Raw genomic sequence first — 22,823 nt, forward strand, 5'->3', positions numbered from 1 at the left:
TGGAGATTGACAAGGCACACGTGGTCTTTTAATTTACTTGCCATGCAACTGTTATGATTCTATAATCCTGTGAATAAAATTCAGGCTCTGGACTGTTATGTACATCTATAGCCTATATAGTATAATCTGACCTCCTATTTGCTGTATACATTTCTTACACACTTGTGCTATTGACACTTAATATTTAATTATATACACGGAGTCACAGTAAATCTGGGAATCACTGGACAGGTGCTACATCATCCAGATTACAAATATATTCCTTTTTATAAATTTTGTGAACTTGTCAATGCACTGCAGTTTCAGTTTTTACTACCAGTTCAAATTCTTTGAGATTCTACTAGAACTGATGTTGTTAACATCATATATTTTTCTGTAGATTTGATGGGTCACGTTGTTTCCTTTTGAGGAAAACATTCTACATTTTACATCTGTATGCACATTATGATAGTCGCTTTACCTATCTAGAACATCCTGATTTGTAATGGAGTCTCAAACCTAGTAAGAAATCCAGTAAGGATTCTATGTTGCTTAACACAGGAAATTCTGCCTGTAGGTGTTTACCTTTTTGATGACATTGGTACAGCATGTCTTCTCATCTTCATGTTCTTAGTTAATGCTGTAATTAGAGTATAAGACTACTTCAGCTTTCTTAGTAGAATATAATTCATATCTATAATTGCCCATGAAGATCACTATAAGACATGAGATCTGGGAATCTGCCAGTAGTACAGGGTGTAAGTAATATGCCCTCTGCAGACTGCCTCAAGGCTCTATCCCTGTATTCTGTCTCCTACAGGCTTTTGAGGGGAGATCTATGCCTGTCATACAGAGGATTGTCAGACTTCACTCTGATGGACATTCTGCATATCCACAAAACAAGCAGTACCAGAATTATCCATTCTAAAGACTTAAACCTTGCCTGTGATATAAATAGGACCTGCTGGAGAGATAGGTATGCATCCCAGAAACTATCCCATCTATGGAACAGGCTCCCCATCCATGTGAAGCAGAGTTACTCCCTAACCCAATTCAAGTGTAGCTTGGACAGTTGGATGGGAAACCGGAAATTCATCCCTGTGTCTTTAACGGACACAAGTAACCTGTAAATGGTTCATCTCCCAGGCCCATGCTTGCACTTATCAAGGGTGTCAGAGATTTGGGATGCATGGCTAGGCTTTAAAAGGCCCTCATGGCCATTAGCCTAGTAAACACCTATGAACCTATGAAGTAATAAACTAAAGGTTATAAACTATCTGCCTGAGTGATGAAGGTTCCACGTGGGGTGTGCTTAAAGCAAGCTGTAGCACTGGTAAACACACATCTTTTGGGTTATGTGGCTTTATGGTGGGCTGATGTAGCAGCATCCCTTATTCGCTGCCTGTAGAAATGGTGTGTAGTCCTTACGACTGGAAGACATAATGGATATTAGTCTTGTCATGCATGGTCATTTCTGTCCTGGATATGGCTGTTTTCTCAGGACAGAAAATATAAGGCAGGGTTAAAACAAAAACATTTCTAACCTTAAATATTTGGCAATCAGAACACATCATCCATGTTATACTTTCTCTGATGCCAATAATTTCTTTATTGAATTTCTGTATGCCCTATGAGTGCTGTTTTATACGAATATGAGAGACTAGTTACTGCAAAATAGTGAACTGTTTTTAATAAGACATTTTATCAAGAAAAGATGTTCTTTTCTTAACTCTCTTTGATTAAGTAAACTGTTGTTGTAGTGTGTATCTGCAGAGTGTCATTGTTTTTCTCTTTTGCAGCTTGATGAAAACCTGAAGTCTGTCTCACATGAGCCAAATAATGCAAGGGACAATGGAATATGTTGCCATATTGCAGGTGAATCATCTCTTCCACACTAATTGTTTCAAGGCAACATGATGAATGAGCAATGCTCTTCTTATTAATTCTCCAGATGAAACCAATTGCTGGTGATGAGTCTGTCTTCTCCCTTAGCTAATGCCAGTTTAGTGTCTGGTAATCAAAAGAAATTCAAAGTCTTGAATGAAATTCTAAACAAGTAAAATAAACTTCACAAATGGCTATCCACTGAAGTTCCCTTAATTATGTGTATATTTCTGTATCTTTATGTTTTAATTAATAGCTGGTTTCTAGCATGTAAGCATCAACACTATTTATTGTTTTTTTAGTATTAGTATTATATGCTTACGTTACTGTTTCCATGCAAGTGCCTTTGAAGTCTTGGTCAATCAATTGCAAATTTACTTTCTTAGTGCTGTCATTTTATTATACAGTGCATCACACAATAACCAACACAATGTATAGTCATGTTTATAATTATTACATAATCTCTTCATATTGTCATCTTTGCTTAGTTTCCACTTCATTTCAGCTTAATTATTTACATATTCTCCAGGCTTTGTATTACTTGGTTACATTTTTTGTGCATTAAAATGATGGAAATTTTAATATGCCAAATTCACTTGTAACCCAAAATTATTGTCTGTGTTTCATATGATCAGGGAAGTAAATATTGTGTGAAGAAATATCCAAGAAATTGTTATGGCCAGGCCTATATAGGCCCTATAGCTAATAGCCCTAGGAACCTATGAACCTATGATGATATGTATAATTTTTCTTAAAATGTTTGTGTCTTTACTTATGAGAATTTCTAGGTGACCTCATTTGAATTTCCTATGACCTTTATCTATTCGGTCATTCCTTGTCTCCTAACCTTACTGCTATTTTTTCCACAATTTGAATTATGAGTCAAGAGTCACTTTAAAGATCTCATATGACTTACTGTGTTTGAATGATTTACCTTTTCTCATTTCTTTCTTGAATTAAAAGTTTCGTTCTGAATTTTACTTTCATTATGAAAATTTATCCAAAAAGGTAGAATCAACCCAAATACCCATGTCTGCAAACATCTTCTTCCTTAGCTCCACCCTCCCAGTGTTTAATGTCATACAGTACTTAGTATTCATTGGCTCCTGATATTTATATTTTGCATTTGGGTGAAGATGCTGAATCCTCCATAGGGTACCTGTCTGACATGACACTCACATGGTACAAACAATTACGAGAGACAGGTTGGCTTGAATAAGATGTGTGCAAACATTTGATTTGCAGCTTTGAAAAACAAAACTGAATGTGACATCACCCCCTCCCTCTAATTAACCCTCTTGCCTTAAGGGGAACTGGTGAAGTACAATCCCTGTTAAATGAAAATAAATATTCCAGCCACAGGAAGCAAACGAATACTAAAAAACTTGTTTAATAGCACAACAGAATTAGTGCTTTCACCTTACATATAAAAACTTCTTCAGAGTCAATTACAATACATCTAGCACTCTCTTTAAGTAACCCAGTATAAAATATGCATTAAATTAAATACCTCATCTCATTTAAAGAAATACAACACAATTCAATACATTTAAATGTTCATTTGCTTATAACAAACCAAAAATATTTTTACAAGAAATTCATATATAAAACATGTTTTTTTAAAACTCTTGCTGTACATATTCAGCATGTGCAAATAAGGAAACTAGGCAATACTTGTTTTCTTTTTTCTATACAACCAACGCCCTTTGTTTTAGTATTGGTATCAGTGAAATAGCATCATTAAGTCCTGGAGCTACTGTGGCATTTAGTCTAATTTGCCATTTTACCTCTCTTGCCTCAACCTCCAATTTTTCATCTCCTCCATTTTCTTTCTGCACCACTCTATCTATCACAAAAAATTAATTTTTAAAACTCAGTGCATGTGTCACTTTGAAGATAGAGGGCATTTTGCACATCTTTGTTTTTAATGGCTCTAAGGTGCTCACTTATTCTATCCCTGAGCCTACGTGTGGTTTTACCTATATAAAATCCAGGGCAGGAGGTACAGGTTGCTAGATAAACCACTTTGGTGGAGTTGCAATTACATTTACCAGGACATTTTAACGTCAAGTGTGAACTAATTACTGTTACATATGGGCCATCATTAATGAACTTGCAGACCCTACAAGTTCCACATTTAAACATTAGTGACGTATATTGCTTTGTTCTATCTTGGTTTCTGTGCTGTTCCAGGATATTCTTTAAGTTTCTACCCCTACTATATGCCACCAAGGGCTTGTGTCCAAGTTTCACCTTTGTTTCTTGTTTGAAACACAAGTCCCAACATTTATAAATGATGTTAACTATAGCCGGAGTCAAGTTGTTGTACCGCAGCACAATGGGATCCCCTTCCGTACTTTTGTGAGTAACTTCTTGTGACCCCACCAGCCTTTTGTAATATCGGTGGATTTAATGCATGCCTCTTTTCTTTTATTTCATGTTTCACTTTACTCAAAATCTTTAGTGGGTACTCCCTCTCCAAAAACAAACCTATCAAAATGTATAGTTCATTGTCGAAAGTTTTCTCATCACTGATGAGCCAATAATACCTTACCATCTGTCCCTTTATTATACTTCTTCTTTGATGCTGGGGATGACAGCTGTTGTAATGAAGTAAAGTATTAGAAAATGTTTCTTTCCTAAAAATAGTACTATGAAGCTTGTCATCCTCTTCACTGACCCAAAGATGTATATCCAGGAAGTCTATTTCTTTAGGACCTCATCTACTAGTAAACTTCAAATATGAAATTGGGGAATTCAAGTACTCCACAAATTCTATGGCTTCCGTTTCATTCCCTTGCCATAAAATTAGGATGTCATCCAAGAATCTGTTATAGGTTTTGATTTTCTCCATATAGGGGGTGTCAAAAATATATTTTCTCTTCCATTCCAGTAATACCAGGTTGGCAAACATGGGGTGCATTTCACCCCCATAGCCACACCTGATATCTGGTGGAATAACTCCCCCTCAAAGGCAAGGAAATTGTTTTTCAGAACAATTTCCAAGATTTCCACCAAAAAATTGACTTTGATCTTATCAACATTCTCACTTTTCAATAAACTCTCCTGAAACATATCAAGCCCACCATCATGTGGAATAACAGAGAATAGGTTTATGACATCTATTGTCAAAAATGAATGGTCTACTTCCCTGTTTGATTTCAATCTTTCAAGACAATGCCAGGAGTCCTTAACAATATGTTCAGCATGCTGTCATTTTATTATACAGTGCATCACACAATAACCAACACAATGTATAGTCATGTTTATAATTATTACATAATCTCTTCATATTGTCATCTTTGCTTAGTTTCCACTTCATTTCAGCTTAATTATTTACATATTCTCCAGGCTTTGTATTACTTGGTTACATTTTTTATGCATTAAAATGATTGTAATTTTAATACACCGAATTCACTTGTAACCCAAAATTATTGTCTGTGTTTCAGATGATCAGGGAAGTAAATATTCTGTGAAGAAATAGCCAAGGAATTGTTATGGCTAGGCTTGTATAGGCCCTAGGGCCAATAGCCGAGTACCATCCTATAGGTTCATAGGTTCATAGGTTGGTACTGGGCTATCTGCCTGAGGGCATATATTAGCCCAGCCACATTGTATGGTATTCACCGCCCCTTTAGTAGTTCCCTAGACCCTTGTGCTAGCAGCTAATACCCTTGACCCCTATCTAGTAGTGCTGTTGGTGTGATCCCTGGTGTGAACTTTCTGTTACCCATCCACTCATCAAGGTTCTTCTTGAAGAGTGATAGTGAGGGGCTCTGTCTTATGTAGATTGGGACCCTATTCCATAGTAAGGTAAGTCTCTGCGAAGGGAATCTATCCCTCCAGCATGTTCTATTCATTGTTGTGTTGAGGTTTATATCCCTAGAGCGTGTAGCTCGAGTAGATTTGGTTTTGCTAAGATGGAGCATGTTCAACAATTCTGGGTTAGACATGGCTCTGTACGTTAGACAGAGATCGCCTCTGAGAAAGCGGTATGCAACAGAGAACAGTCTAAGCTTTTTCAATCGTGCTGCATAGGGCAACTGTTTGAGGCCATTAATCCTCTTGGTTAGGTACCTCTGTGGTCTCTCCAGCTGCTGGAGATGTCTAGCCAGGTACATTTCAATTGGTGCATTGTACTCAATAATGGGTCTGATGAGGGAAGAGTAGAGGGGCACCATTACATCCTTAGATCTTGATGCGAACCCTTTCATGATCAGATGAACCACATAGAAGGATTTTCTAACCACTTTGGCAACATGGTTATCAAAGGAAAGCTGACTATGTACTTGGGTCCCTAGATCCCTTATTTCTTCTTCAAATTTCAGGGGATTACCTCCTATGTTGTAGTTTGCGGGTACTCTGTTTTTTCCAAAGGGGATTACTACGCATTTTTTTGCATTTAGATTGAGACCATGGCTTTGACACCATGCATCAGTCTCATTTAGGCCCTTCTGGAGGATCTCCATGTCAGCCGGAGACTCTATTATAGCACCCAGTTTGCAGTCGTCCGCACACTTTGTCAGCCACAGCCCTTCCGTGCTTGCCTGTACTTCTGAGAAGTATATGCCAAACAGGAGGGGCCCCAGAACAGAGCCCTGAGGCACACCACTCATTACTGGTCTGAATTTGGACATAGATCCCACTACTCTTACTTTATGGGATCTGTCTGAGAGCCAGTTTGCGATCCATCTTGTGACGTAAGGGTTTATGCCCAGGCTGGTGAGCTTATCAATAATACCTGAATGGAGAATGGTGTCAAATGCTTTAGCAAGGTCAAGGTAAGCCGTGTGTACTTTCTTTCCCTTATCTATAGCTTGAGTAACTGTCTCAAAGAAATCCACCAGGTTCAGGAGGCATGATCTGCCCTTGACGAAGCCGAACTGTGTGGGGTCCAGTGACTGGAATTTCCCAATCTCTCCATTTATGAGTTCCATAATGATTCGCTCCATGGCCTTAAAGATCAGACTGGTCAGGCTTATTGGTCGGTAGTTCCCAGGATCAGTTGTGGCCCCACCCTTGTGTAGAGGGACCACCATTGCCGTGCGCCATTCTATGGGCACATATCCTGTGGAGAGGCTGAGACTGAACAGGGTATTAAGATGCGGGGTTAATTCCTTTTGGCGCTTGCATGTGACACAGCCTGGGACACCATCTGGTCTCATGGAGGCAGTGTTTTTAGCTTTAGATAGAGCCCTGTTAACCAATGTATCAGTAATAATTGGACTTACACAATCCCCTGGAATGGTAATAGACCCTGTAGGTGGTGAGTGGGGGGGGGATTTGCACTGAACCTGTCAGCCAAGATGTTGGCAATGTCAGAAGGGTCAGTGTATTTTGTTCCATTTTGTACTAGATCAGAACAAACCTGAGCATTGCCATTTAGATTTTTGACGTAGCCATAGAAGGCCTTATGGTTATCTTTGGCATCCTTGGCAACTTTCTTTTCAAAATTAGCTTTAGTTGACATGAAGGGGGCCCTCAATTTCTTACTAATGCTGATCAGGGATGATTTTTCTACTTGAGATTTGGCCCTTTTTTGTATAAGTCTTCGCCTTTTATTGTAAAGTTTGCTTATGGCCGGGGTCCACCAGACTGGTTTCTTCTTGCTTGAGGAAGGAGTCTTGGTTTTATTTGGGATAGCACGGTCCAGGCAATTCTGAAGATGCATATAGAGTGTCTTGGTGTAGGATTCTGCATCCTGGATATCATTATCCTTCTGCAAGGGAATAGTGAAGCTTTCCACTTTGGATGCAAGTAGTTTGAAGTTTGCTTTGGAAAGGTTTTTGACTATGGTTTCTTTTACTGGGGGAGGTGGAGGGGTGAGGATGTCCAAGGTTATCAGTTTGTGGTCGGATCTGACCAAGGAGGGAGAGATAATGGGTGTGGTACAATGGGTGCCCATATTTGTGATGATTAAATCCAATATGTTGTCCCCTCTAGTGGGGGAACATACTAGTTGTTCAACGGCATTTGAATTTATAAATTCTATGAATCGCTGAGCATAGGAGTTGGAACATTTGTAGTTCACCCAGTCTATACCAGGGTAGTTGAAATCACCCAAGATTATGGTGTTGGGTAGGACCTTTATATTTTCCAATATCTCAAGGAATGCAGAGTGAGCATCTTGGGACATGGTGGGTGATCTATAACTGGCTACGACTTGAAATGTGGTTTTGCCTGCGGATAGTTGCTCATGGATGATCTCTGGGACATCATGCTGCGCTACTAACCTGGAGATATGGGTATCCTTGATGAATATGGATACACCTCCACCCTTTGAACTACGATCCGGTAACTGAGGCTATGAATCTATGAACCTATGATGACATGCATACTTTTTCTTAAAATGTTTGTGTCTTTACTTATGAGAATTTCTAGGTGACCTCATTTAAATTTCCTATGACCTTTATCTATTCAGTCATTCCTTGTCTCCTAACCTTACTATTTTTTCCACAACTTGAATTATAAGTCACGAGTCATTTTAAAGATCATATATGACTTACTGTGTTTGAATGATCTACCTTTTCTCATTTCTTTCTTGAATTAAAAGTTTCGTTCTGAATTTTACTTTCATTATGAAAAATTATCCAAAAAGGTGGAATCAGCCTAAATACCTATGTCTGCAAACATCTTCTTCCTTAGCTCCACCCTCCCAGTGTTTAGTGTCATACAGTACTTAGTATTCATTGGCTCCTGATATTTATATTTAGCATTTGAGTGAAGATGCTGAATCCCCCATAGGGCACCTGTCTGACATGACACTCACATGGTACAAACATTTACGAGAGACAGGTTGGATTGAATAAGATTTGTACAGACATTTGATTTGCAGCTTTGAAAAACAAAACTGAATGTGACATCACCCCCCTCCCTGTAATTAACCTTCTTGCCTTAAGGAGAACTGGTTAAGTACAACCCCTGTTAAATGAAAATAAATATCCCAGCCACAGGAAGCAAATACTAAAAAACGTGTTTAATAGCACAACAGACTTAGCGCTTTTACTTTGCATATAACAGGCTTCTTCAGAGTCAATTACAATACATCTAGCACTCTCCTTAAGTAACCGAGTGTAAAATATGCATCCAGTTAAATACTTCATCTCATTTAAAGACATACAACACAATTCAATACATTTAAATATTCATTTGAATATAACAAACCAAAAATATTTTTACAAGAAATTCATACATAAAACGTGTTTTTTTAAAACTCTTGCTGTACATATTCAACTTGTGCAAATAAGCAAACTAAGCAACACTTGTTTTCTTTTTTCTATACAACCAAAGTCCTTTGTTTTAATATTGGTATCACTGAAATAGCATCATTAAGTCCTGGAGCTACTGTGGCATTTAGTCTAAGTTGCCATTTTACCTCTCTTGCCTCAACCTCCAATTTTTCATCTCCCCCATTTTCTTTCTGCACCACTCTGTCACAAAAAAGTATTTTTTAAAATAAATGCATATGACACTTTGAAGATACAGGCTATTATGCACATCTTTGTTTTTAATGGCTCTAAGGTGCTCACTTATTCTATCCCTGAGCCTACGTGTGATTTTACCTATATAAAATCCTGGGCAGGAGGTACAGGTTCCTAGATAAACCACGTTGGTAGAGTTGCAATTACATTTACCAGGACATTTTACCATCAAGTTTGAACTAGTTACTGATACATATGGGTCATCATTAATGAACTTACAGAGCCTACAAGTCCCACATTTAAACATTAGTGACCTATATTGCTTTGTTCTATCTTGGGTTCTGTGCCCTTCCAAGATATTATTTAGATTTCTCCCCCTGCTATATGCCACCAAGGGCTGTGCCCAAGTTTCATCTTTGTTTCTTGTTTGAAACAAAAGTCCCAACTTTTATAAATGATGTTAACTGTAGTCGGGGTCAAGTTGTTGTACCGCAGCACAATGGGATCCCCTTCCCTACTTTTGTGAGTAACTTCTTGTGGCCCCCCACCCTTTTGTAATATTGGTGGGTGTAATACATGCCTTGTTTCTTTTATTTCACGTTTCACTTCAGTCAAAATCTTTAGTGGGTACCCCCTCTCCAAAAACAAACCTATCAGAATGTATAGTTCATTGTCGAAAGTTTTCTCATCACTGATGAGCTGAGAATACCTCCCCATCTGTCCCATTATTATACTTCTTCACTGATGCTGGGAATGACAGCTGTTGTAATGAAGTAAAGTATTAGAAAAGGTTTCTTTCTTAAAAATAGTGCTATGAAGCTTGTCATCCTCTTCACTGACCCAAATATGTATATCCAGGAAGTCTATTTCTTTAGGACCCCATCTATTAGTAAACTTCAAAAATGAAGTTGGGGAATTCAAGTACTCCACAAATTCTATGGCTTCCGTTTCATTCCCTTGCCATAAAATTAGGATGTCATTCAAGAATCTGTTATAGGTTTTGATTTTCTCCATATAGGGGGTGTCAAAAATGTATTTTCTTTTCCATTCCAGTAATACCATGTTGGCAAACACGGGGTGCATTTCGCCCCCATAGCCACACCTGCTATCTGGTGGAATAACTCCCCCTCAAAGGCAAGGAAATTGTTTCTCAGAACAATTTCCATGATTTCTACCAAAAAAAAATTGACTTTGGTAGGTTCTGCATGTTCATTAATGATGGCTCGTATGCATCAGTAACTAGTTCAAACTTGACTTTAAAATGTCCTGGTAAATGTAATTGCAACTCTACCAATGTGATTTATCTATCAACCTGTACCTCCTGCCCTGGACTTTATATAGGTAAAAAGGGTCAGGGATAGAATAAGTGAACACCTTGGAGCCATTAAACACAAAGATTTGCATAATGCCTCTGTCTTCACAATGTCACATGCATTGACTTTAAAAAATGTATTTTTTTTGATAGAGTGGTGCAGAAAGAAAATGGGGGAAATGAAAAATTGGAGGTTGAGGCAAGAGAGGTAAAATGGCAACTTAGACTAAATGCTACAGTAGCTCCAGGACTTAATGATGCTATTTCATTGGTACCAATATTAAAACAAAGGGCTTTGGTTGCATAGAAAAAAGAAAACAAGTATTGCCTAGTTTGCTTATTTGCACATGTTGAATAAGTACAGCTACAATTTAAAAAAATATGTTTTATATAAGAATTTCTTGTAAAAATAATTTTGGTTTGTTATATACAATACAAATGAATATTTAAATGTATTGAATTGTGTTTTATGTCTTTAAATGAGATGAAGTATTTAATTGGATGCATATTTTACACTGGGTTACTTAAAGAGAGTGCTAGATGTATTGTAATTGACTATGAAGAAGCCTGTTTTATGTAAGGTGAAAGCAATAAGTCTGTTGTGCTATTAAACACGTTTTTTAGTATTCGTTTGCTTCCTGTGGTTGGAATATTTATTTTTATTTTATTTTAGTTTGTGTGTCAGTTGACACCTTTGTTTTTATTTAACTGTTTTTTTCTGGCATGGGAGAGAATGGATTCTTTACTTGGTTTCAATAGAAGCACTCTTGGGAGAACTTATTACTTCTGTACAAAAGTTGTCTGCACTACTTATGAAGGATCGAGTGAGGGAAGAAGGAGAGACTTCCCTGACTAGTTCTCAAGTGGAACTATTTACCCTACACACACCAGTACTAAGTGAGAATAGAAATGTTGCTACAGGGATGAAAAGACATGCACCAGGAGGAAGGGACTTATTGAGATGTTTGGTGGCACCGGAAGTAGAATTCGGAGCAGTAGCAGCAGAACAAACCAGCATGCCTAACTTACAAACACAAATCAGTGACTTTGAGAAACTTTGTAAAAGGTATAGGTCTTTACAGTTGGACAATGTCTTTTTAAAGAAATCATTATTGCTCAAACAAGTCCCAAAGGGGCTATGAGTTTGGAAACTCCCTATGGGGATTGAGACAGGAACAATGGCATACAGAGAACTCATAGGGTTGTTTGACAAAGCTAAACTAGAGATGCTGGCTATTATAACAAAGAATAATGAAAGTAAGTTGTCTGTTTTACAGACAGAAATTAATACATTAAATCAAAGTATTATGAATGATTTGTTGTTTGAGCAATATCAGCATAAATTTTGTAAAGTTTTAAATGATGTAGAAATATTTGTTAAAGATAATATAAATACAAAACAGTGTAAACTAGCTAGAGACAAATCTGACTATGAAAACTAACCCACTGATGGAGCAACTAGAATTATTAACAAACCTAGGCATATAATGAGAAAGGGAATGATTATAATTTACAAAATTGTTCAAGGAATGAAGGTGAAATGTTTGAAGAATGTGATGATGGGGAAGTGTTTTTAGAACAGGAAGTACACCCAGGAGATCAGAACGCTTGTAAAACCAAGCGAATATGAACTCCAGGAATCAGCAGAACTACTCATACAACAGGAGGAAGAGGGGTGGGGGGAGAAGGAGATGGAACTAATCCTTATTGTAGCAGGATAACATGACTTCGAAAGACATGAAACAAAAAATATGGCTGAGTTTTACAACTGTGATAATTGTGATGACTGGGAAACTGGTGATGTTTTGAAATACATGGTTGATTTGTTTAATAATTTTGACAACAGCAATGATCTTGAGACTAGTGAAGTAACAAATTCTGATGCTTCATTAGAATGTGAAATTATTCAAAATCAAAGTTTCACGATTTATAACTTTAGTGATTTAAAAATGAATGAAACACACTTTGAATTACTGAAAAAGGGAATTTCCTTTGTCCCTGAATTTAAGTCAGATATAGTTGACAATTTAATTAATTTGAAGTTGTATGTAAGGCAGCTAAATCTGACTGTTTTTTCCGGGGCAATCTACTTCTACTATAGAGGGGGTACCCAGGAATTTGAGAAAGAAAAATATGTTTACCCCACCCCAAAACTTTGAAACAGCCTTGTTTGAAAAAAAAATTTTGAAAAAGAGAAGAGGAAAGCAACAAAAGTAAGAAATGAAAGACAGGGAAATTTATCAGAATAGGAAAAAGAAGTTCTCACCGTCCTAGCTAGGGATAATAACCTCCGGATTATGAAACTGGACAAAGGTGGGTGATTAGTTATTATGCCCCAAATAGATTATGTATCTAAGATGTCTGAGATACTTAAAGACCCCACCACATACGCTAGGACCTCTAGAAATGAAGTTAACAGAGCTTACATGAGAATTGATTTTTTTCCTGTCTGATGCATTTTTTCATGGGGTTATTGATCAGAATGACTTGAAATTTCTCAGCGTGGAGAAACCTATAACACCTAAGATTTCCGGCATCCCTGAAATCCAGAAAAAACTACAAAATCCGCCCTTTAGACCTACAGTTTCAGCAAAGGGATCAAAAACTGAACCTTTGATAGCTTGAGTGAACAGGACAGTAGAGCCAGTGGTGAGTATGCTGAATATATTGTTAAGGACTCCTGGCATTTTCTTGAAAGACTGAAATCAAACAGGGAAGTAGACTATTCATTTTTGACAATAGATGTCATAAACCTATTCTCTGTTATTCCACCTGATAGTGGGCTTGATATGTTTCAGGAGAGTTTATTGAAGAGTGAGAAGGTTGACAAAACCAAAGTAAATTTTTTTGTGGAAATCATGGAAATTGTTCTGAGAAGCAATTTCTTTACCTTTGAGGGGGCGTTATTCCACCAGATATCAAGTGGGGCTATGGGGTGAAATGCACTCCATGTTTGCCAACATGGTATTACTGGAATTGGAGAGAAAACACATTTGTGACACCCCCTATATGGAGAAAATCAAAACCTATAACAGATTCTTGGATGACATCCTAATTTTATGGCAAGGGAATTAACAGGAAGCCATAGAATTTGTGGAGTACTTGAATTCCACAACTTTATTTTTGAAGTTTGCTAGTAGATGGGGTCCTAAAGAAATAGACTTCCTGGATATGCACCTTTGGGTTAATGAAGAGGATGACAAGTTTCATAGCACTATGTTTAGGAAAGAAACCTTTTCTAATACTTTACTTCATTACAACAGCTGTCATCCCCAGCATCAATGAAGAAGTATAATACAGGGACAGATGGGGAGGTATTCTCGGCTCATCAGTGATGAGAAAACTTTCAACAATGAACTCTACATTTTGATAGGTTTATTTTTGGAGAGGGAGTACCCACTAAAGATTTTGACTAAAGTGAAACATGAAATAAAAGAAAAGAGGCATGCATTATACATACCAATATTACAAAAGGGTGGGGGGCCCCAGCCAGTTACTCACAAAAGTTGGGAAGGGGATCCCATTGTGCTGTGGTACAACAACCTGACCCCAACTATAGTTAACATCATTTATAAAAGTTGGGACTTGTGTTTTGAACAAGAAACAAAGGTGAAACTTGGGCGCAAGCTCTTGGTGGCGTATAGCAGGGGTAGAAATCTAAAGAATATCTTGGAAGGGCACATAAACCAATATAGAATAAAGGAATATAGGTCACTAATGTTTAAATGTGGGACTTGTAGGTTCTGCAAGTTCATTATTGATTGCCCATATGTATCAGTAACTAGTTCAAACTTGACTTTAAAATGTGTAATTGCAACTCTACCAACGTGGTTTATCTAGGAACCTGTACCTCCTTCCCTGGATTTTATATAGGTAAAACCACACGTAGGCTCAGGGATAGAATAATTGAGCACCTTAGAGCCATTAAAAGCAAAGATGTGCATAATGCCCTCTATCTTCACAGTGTCACATGCATTGAGTTTAGAAAATGCATTTTTTTTGTGATAGAGTGGTGCAGAAGAAAATGAGGGAGATGAAAAATTGGAGATTGAGGCAAGAGAGGTAAAATGGCAACTTAGACTAAATTCCACAGTAGCTCCAGGACTTAATGATGCTATTTCACTGATACCAATATTAAAACAAGGACTTTGGTTGTATAGAAAAAAGAAAACAAGTATTGCCTAGTTTGCTTATTTGCACATGTTGAATATGTACAGCAAGAGTTTTAAAAAAAACATGTTTTATATATGAATTTCTTGTAAAAATATTTTTGGTTTGTTATATACAGATGAACATTTAAATATATTGAATTGTGTTTTACATCTTTAAATGAGATGAAGTATTTAATTGGATACATATTTTACACTGTGTTACTTAAGGAGACTGCTAGAGGTATTGTAATTGACTCTGAAGAAGCCTGTTATATGTAAGGTGAAAGCACTAAGTCTGTTGGGCTATTAAACAAGTTTTTTAGTATTTGTTTGCTTCCTGTGACTGGAATATTTATTTTCATTTTACTTTAGTTTGTGTATCAGTTGACACCTTTGTTTTTATACAACCCCTGTTGTTTGAAAACTCCAGAGGAAATGCCTGCTGTGCCCTGAATGTTTCTTGACAAAGTACTTTTCCAAAGCATGATTCAAAGAGTTGCAGATATATCAGAAAGTATTAGGTGTGACAAAAGAAATAAAAACTAGAAAGTTATTCAGAAATACTTGATTTGCAGTTGTATTGATTTAAAATGTGTAAATTTAATCTGACATTAACATGACAGACCATCTGGAGAAGTTATGCAAATTCAGTAAAGCTTTTCTTTATGTATGAGAACTAGATAAGCAAGCCAGTTACCCTTGGGCATATGTTTTGAAATACAGACAATTTATTGATGTTTTTAACAGAATTTACAAGCAAGTATTCAATATCTCTCAAATCATTGCAGTAATATGCATATTTCTGTGGCAGTTTTGCTTACTTTCATGTTAGATCTACTTTGAAATAATATGTACTTCAGACATATGTTATTATTGCAGTTATGTATATATTGTTAGTACTGGCTGCTACTCATATAGTCAATCAGTTTGACAGGATAATCTGGGAATTTTACAGAGGAAAACAAAACACAGAAATTAAGGGGAATTACTGGCAAATTCATGCATTGCTAATATAATTACCTCCTGGTAAGTGGCCACGCAATGAAAAAGTTATCAGTGAGGGATGCTACACTGCTATAATGATGAGGTCAAGAGACAGGTTGAATTTGTTTTAACCTTTCCGCAGCAGCCACATTGTGAAACATAGAACTTACACATGTTTCACAAACATAGCACTTACACGTGTTTCACAAACTTAGCATTTGCATGTGTTTCACAAACATAGCTCGTGCATGTGTTAAACTTGCTATAACACAGAATCCTTTTGAAGGAATCTGAATATGGAATATTACTCCTATTAAGATTAAAAAGTTCTAATAATCCTGCTGGTGAAAGAATACAATGGTATTTTTGCTCTAATGAATTTCGTCAACTACAAAAAAAACAACAATAGTCTATTTTGATAAATCTGATCTCACACTGCATTACAGGCATGCACACTTGTTAGATTGGTTTAATGATACAGCCTATTCAAGTACCCAGTTGACTCAGAGCTAGGCATGGTTTAGAGAGCAGTTTAACACCGTATCATAGACAGAGAAAAAACAGGTTTTAATTATTTCAGTCTGCCATGGCATGATTCTTTCACTTGAATTTGCTTGCTGTTCTCTATATGAGTAATGGATAATCCAGAGTTGGTTGCTATTGCAGATGGACTAGAGCATCCATGTCTGGCATTTTAATGGGGTGCATTCCCCTGGGAGCTACATCTACCTTTTATTTAAGACTTCAGGGCCAGTGTTCATGCTATATTGTATGTGCGCACAACCTCTTTGTCAGCTAGTAGTGTCAAAAATCTTGGAGTGCATAAAATGTCAACACTGAGAATGTAGCCAACCCACACTGTAAATCTATGTCAAACATGTGAAAATATCATTACTATATTCACCCCCCTGCTGGAGTTTCATTCCAACACTGTGATGCCAGTACATAATAACCTAGCATCTCAGTAGAAACACTGTTACACTGTCCTCGGCATATAATTGATCTGAAAATGTAACTCTTCTTGCCTAGAGATAATGGTCTCAGCACTTAATTACTTTTGCTGGCACTCCTTTTTATAAAGGATGTTATGTTACATACATTTCCTACCCTTAGTGGACATATGTGTGGTATTAAGTACAACATAGGTGGTGTTACCCATCCCTACTGCCTTTTCTCCCCAAGCAGAATCATACAATATTTGTCTTTTTGTCTCACTTATGCCTGCCACAATCATAGACATAAAATGTATGACATCCCCTTCCACTGCATACCTCTCCTAAATATCCTAAACATATTTACACACTATCTGACTCCCCAGATTCATTTGCCAAATGCAGTAGCTTGAAAAAATGAGTGCTCCATGAGTAAATTATATTTTTCAGCCAGTTTTAACAAAATTGTTGCACGGTGCACTGTGCGTTAGTCTTTACACAACATTAGGAACCTGGTATAGCTGATGAGAGGAGTTTAAGTTACTGCTGTCATACTATACTGCCAGTGGATTGCAGTGATTCCCACAATGGCCACTGTCCTTTCTTAGCCACAAAGTGCACCCAAATACATATTGCATTTGCACATTTGCAAGGAGTCTCTGCACCATCTGTGTGCCAAGATGGATGCTACCTATGGTGTAATTGACTGGATGGATATTCACAAATTCACTCCAGGATTGACTAGCCTAGATATTTTTTGAAAAAGCAAGTACTCTCTAAGGGTAGGTAATGTCAAGGTATAAATGGTTGCAGGACTCATTTGCCTTATATTCCTATGATTCTTATAAAATATGCCAGATACTGCTTGAAATGTTCCGATCTTTACTACTATCATTAGAATAAACCAAATGGTGCATAGCTACCTTCCAAACCTTATGTTCACCCCCACCACTGTGATCTAAATGATCTGCACAGTTCCTAAAACATCATAAATTTCCTTTACTATCTGCTCAGGATACCCTCTACTAAAGAAAACATTATGTGAGTCTGTTAATAACTTGTTAATGTCCTGTTTATCATTGCTTAGCTTCGTTATTCTCATACACTGACTCTTCACTAAATTTTGCTTGGGATTATGAGGCTGCACACTACTGTCTTGCAAAGTATTACTTGGTGAATTTTTATATTCAATAACAGAACATAAAATTGTTCTATATTTATGCCTTTGAGCATTAGAACAAAATGAGAATTCAAAAAAAATAAAAATGGTGCCGGAATTCATGAACCCCAGCATCCCTTTCAAATTAGCTTTGTTTTCTGCCCCCCAAAAAAGTATTGCAAACAAACCTATTATTTAATTTTAGAAAAATTCTGATGCTTGAGATCATCTCTTCCCAGTATTCTTTAATGAAATTAGCATAATTAGGAACTATAGTGGCTACCATTGCTACCTCATCGAATTGATGATAGTACTGCTGGTCAAAGAAAAATATTTTTAAGAAAATGTTCCAAGCATTCTGTTAAAAATCTAACTTCCCTGAACTGTATACTTCTGGTTTTCCAAGTGCATATCGCTATCCACTCCACCCCTGTATTGTGGGGAATCACTGAATATAATGATTTTATATAAACTGTCACAAGTTAATCATCCCCTCCCCACCTTTTATCTTCTCAGAAAATTAAATATGTCCTTCACTTAACACTTTATTTTTTTTGTACTATATTAAGTAAAGCCCATTCTACACACCTATAAACAAGTTTCAACTTAAATGGGTACACAATAGTCCTAAGGCCAGTAAACTTAATCATTACATACCTTTGGAATACTAAACATACTCCATATTTTAGGACTTTTCATATAAAAATATTTATATGTTTTGCAAGATATTGTTCCATCAATATGCTTTTTGCTGGTGTCCACTTCTCTAAACACTTCTTTAACAAATAAAATTGCAACTAAATGAACTTTAGTTGACATTTTGTCAACATAGTCATTTTGGCCTATTAAAACTGTAGAACTCCCTTTGTCTGCCTTCATGATCCTATTTCATCAACCAGATGAAAGATCATTAAAATAGTATTTGCCTACCAGGATTAAATTGAAATATTTTCTTTTGTGATTGTATTGCAGCATTTTTCTTATATTCTCATCATGCATATTTTTTATTGTTCAATATTTTTTGTTGGTAATTCATTAATTACATTATGATTCAAAATATGCTAACATGTATTTCATATATTTATCTATACTAATAACTTATTAACTATTTGCACTATTTACACAATATGCATACCATACAGATAGGTTAAAACAATTTTAGACAAGTCAATGGTAAACATCATATATAATTTCAATTTTTTGAATTAAAGGACATAACCATGGAATAAATAAACTAGGTACAACAAATAGCCGGGAGTCAGAACTTTTAAAATTAACTTGCAAACTTAGTCTTGCAAGGTTAGACCTCCTTGGGAGCACAAAATAAATTTATTGATCCCATTTGAAAACCTTAATCTGTGTGTTGGGTAAAGTTATAGATGATATACATATATACATATATATATATATATATATATATATATATATATATATATATATATATATATATATATATATATATATACATATATTGAAACACTCCATTTAGTCAAATCCATTTCATCAAGCATTCATAATACTGAACATTTTCTTCTGCCAGCAGAAGTGATCAAAACTCATTTGATCACTTCTGCCAGTGAGATAACTAAATCAGGGAATTTGTCAATTCCTCACTGTATAGCAATCTCTGAGTTGGTATACATAATTATCAAGGGGTCTGGGGGATGTAAGAGACTATTTTTTTTCTCGTTGTTTTGTGTCTCTCCCTTTTGCATGAATGTTTTTTCATTTGATGTATTTCTAAATCAATATTTCAAAGTACATCCATATATATATATATATATATATATATATATATATATATATATATATTTACATGTGTGTGTGTGTGTGTGGTCCGACTCGACACATGTCCTTTTTCAGAGGAGGCCTGGGGAGGAAAGCTCCACACTGAACATATAGAAATGCCAAAAACATAGAGTATACAAAACATGCACATTATATGGAAAAGTGATAAGATACAAATTTAGGCTAGCATGGTTATTACACATTAAAAGTCAACTGAATAGGTTAAATTTGCAGGTTAGTGTCCAAAAAAAAACATTACAATGCAATAGAAACAATATCTAAACATAACCCTATTTGGCTTATTGGTAGCCAGGCAGTGATGTGAACTGGTAGGGCTGAGATTTATAAATCTTATAATACAATTTCTATTTTTTATAAAATATCTATATTATGAAAAAAATGAAAGAATATAATAGAAAGTGAATATTTAAGTCTAGGTATTAAGGTGTTTACGGTGACAGCTTGTCTTGATCCATTTGTTAGCAGATGAACAATTTTACAAGCAATTTTAAGTTACGTAAGTATTTTGTGTGACTGTATTTCTATGTGATGCAGGAAGGTTAGGGATTTGTTTAGTATAAAATCTAGGTATTTTGCAGTGTTACAGTGGGGGAGTGACCTTATAATCCAGTCATTTTTAAAAACTTGGTCTGCATTTATATTTTGTTTGTATTGAGTAGCCTATTAGCATAACTGTGATTTGTGTGTGTGTGTGTGTGTGTGTGTGTGTGTGTGTGTGTGTGTGTGTGTGTGTGTGTGTGTGTGTGTGTGTGTGTGTGTGTGTGTGGTTAAGGATATTTGCTTTATTAAAAACCCATTCCAGATGTTTGCAAGTTTATTTATTTATTTATTTATTTGACATTTGTTAACCGGGCTAGTCCAACTGAGTAGAGACCCCTTTTTAGCAGAGACTCGAGGAGAAAAATTTCAACAGTGAAGAAAAATAAAACAGAAAAATAGACAGTAGATAACAATTGTGAAGTACTTACAGGGTAATCAATATTTAACAAACTAACATAAGAATAGTACTGATATAACAAAATATATATTTTTTTTATGACAGGAGACAAGAATAATAAGAAAAAAACAGAAACAAAAATGTGCTGTGCATAATATAGTGTTGCCAAAAGTAAGGCAAATAGAAGGCTATATGTTGAGCATGTATGCTAATTCAGATGGAAATATTATGATACAAGCAGTCATAAGCCAACAAGGAAAATGGTTGTAGTGAGAGGTTGAGTGTAGAGAAGCAACAGGAGAGAGATTCACAGGCAGTAAGTAGGGGAAAAAGCAACTTTGCTAAGAAGTAGGCAGTAGAATATGGGGGCAACAGTCTGAAATCAGTATGGTTTAACTGAATTTTACAAATGTTTCAGTTTAGAGGGGGAAAGAAGTAGGCAGAAAATATAGCTGACTGGAAAATAATTCATGTTGGGTTATTGCAAGGGCATGACCATGTCTTGGTGCAGATATCTTTTTGTGCTATTTTGAAGGAGCTGGAGTTAGAGATAAATGTGACATGTAGTGGTAGTTTGCTCCAAGTGTTTGCGACGGAGTAGCTGTAGAGAAGTTTGACAATATTTTTATTAGGCTTATAAACTTGCAATAGGTTCTGTTGAGAGCAGCAGAGAGCATGGATGGGAGGATAAGGCTGGATGACAGTAGAGAATGGAAGGCAGAATGATGGATCATATAAGACTAAATGAGCTGTGAGAAGCTGGGGTAGTAGAATTTGGTGCTGAAATTCAAGCCATTGCAGGTTTTTAGGGCTATACAGTGATGAGTGTGATAGGGTAGATTAGAGGTAAATCTTGCAATTTTGTTGTAGGTAAGTTCAAGTTCAGTAAGGAGATTGGATTTGAGGTTTGTGAGTATGGAGGGTACATAGAGTAGTGTGGGGAGTAGGAAGGCTTGTGTGAAGGAGAGTCTGGAGGATTGAGTGAGATATTTTCTATGTCTGTATAGGAGTCCAAGATATTGATGATTCTTTTTGATGCATTGCTGAGTATGGAGATTAAACTTTAGGTGGTCGTCGATGGTGATCCCAAAGAGTTTTGTGTGAGGTTCAGTGGAAATGATAGTGTTGTCCAGTGGGGAGACAGAGAAGGTAGTTTTATGATGTTGGAGAGTTGTAGGGAGAAATAGGAGAAGTTTAGTCTTCTTAGTGTTAAGTACCAGCTGGTTAGCCATCTTTCAACTGAGTGAAGGGACTGTGGGATAAGTATATGAAGATGAGTAATGTTGTCAGAGCAGGAGATGACTGTGGAATAGTCAGCATATTGAATAATAATAGAGAGTTGGCAGGATGAGTGAAGGTCATCAATAAATATATTGAAAAGTAGGGGTCTAAGGATGGAGCTTTGGGTCACCCCAGTTCATTCAAGAAGGAAGGGAGAGAAGCTAGATTGCCATTTTATACCCTGGAATGTATTAGACAAATAGCTGGAGAACCAAGATAGTTTAGAGTTAGACAGCTTTAGTGAAATTAGTTTAGAAAGTAGTAGTGTATGGGAAACAGTGTCAAAGGCTTTGGATAGATCAAGAAACAGGCAGGAAACTAACTTATTATTGCCTCGGGATAGTGTAATGGTATTTATGAAGGATATAAGAGTAGTGGTATTACTGTGTTTTGGGCAGAAGCCATGCTGAAAGGGGGTAAGAAGTTTTTCTTGGAGGAGGAAATTAAGGTGTTGTTTGTGGAAACATGTTTCTAACATTTTAGACAGTGGTGATAGGATGGCAGTTGGTCTGAAATTAAAAGGATCAGTTGCATTACCACCTTTATGAAGTAGTATGACATAGATATTTTTCCAGATATTAGGTGTTTAGTGTTTTCCTGAATGGATCTGTCGAGTAGTATGGAGATGGAGAAAGCAATAGAGTTGGCAGCTATTTTTAGGAAATGCAGAGGTAAGTTATCCACTGATGGAGAACAAGTTTAAAGTTTAGAGAGAAGGGACTTTATATAGGTTATGGAGACAGGCTTGAGAGAAAAGGTAGCAGAGTGGGTAGAAATAGGGGGAGTAGGATCACTAATGTTGTCATTTTTGGTCAAGGTGTGGATGGAGTCAATGAAGAAGTTATTGAGGAAAGTAGCAGTGGCTGTGAGAGAGCTACTGTGGCAGGGGTTGGAGGATGATGGCCACCCCAGATGTAGCAGTTTGTTTAAAGATTGCCAGAATTTTTGGGGGCTAGAGTGTGGGCTATCATGTG

The sequence above is a fragment of the Protopterus annectens genome, chromosome 3.part0 (genome assembly GCF_019279795.1).
Source record: "Protopterus annectens isolate FY-2018-M chromosome 3.part0, PAN1.0, whole genome shotgun sequence".
NCBI lineage: Eukaryota > Metazoa > Chordata > Ceratodontiformes > Protopteridae > Protopterus > Protopterus annectens.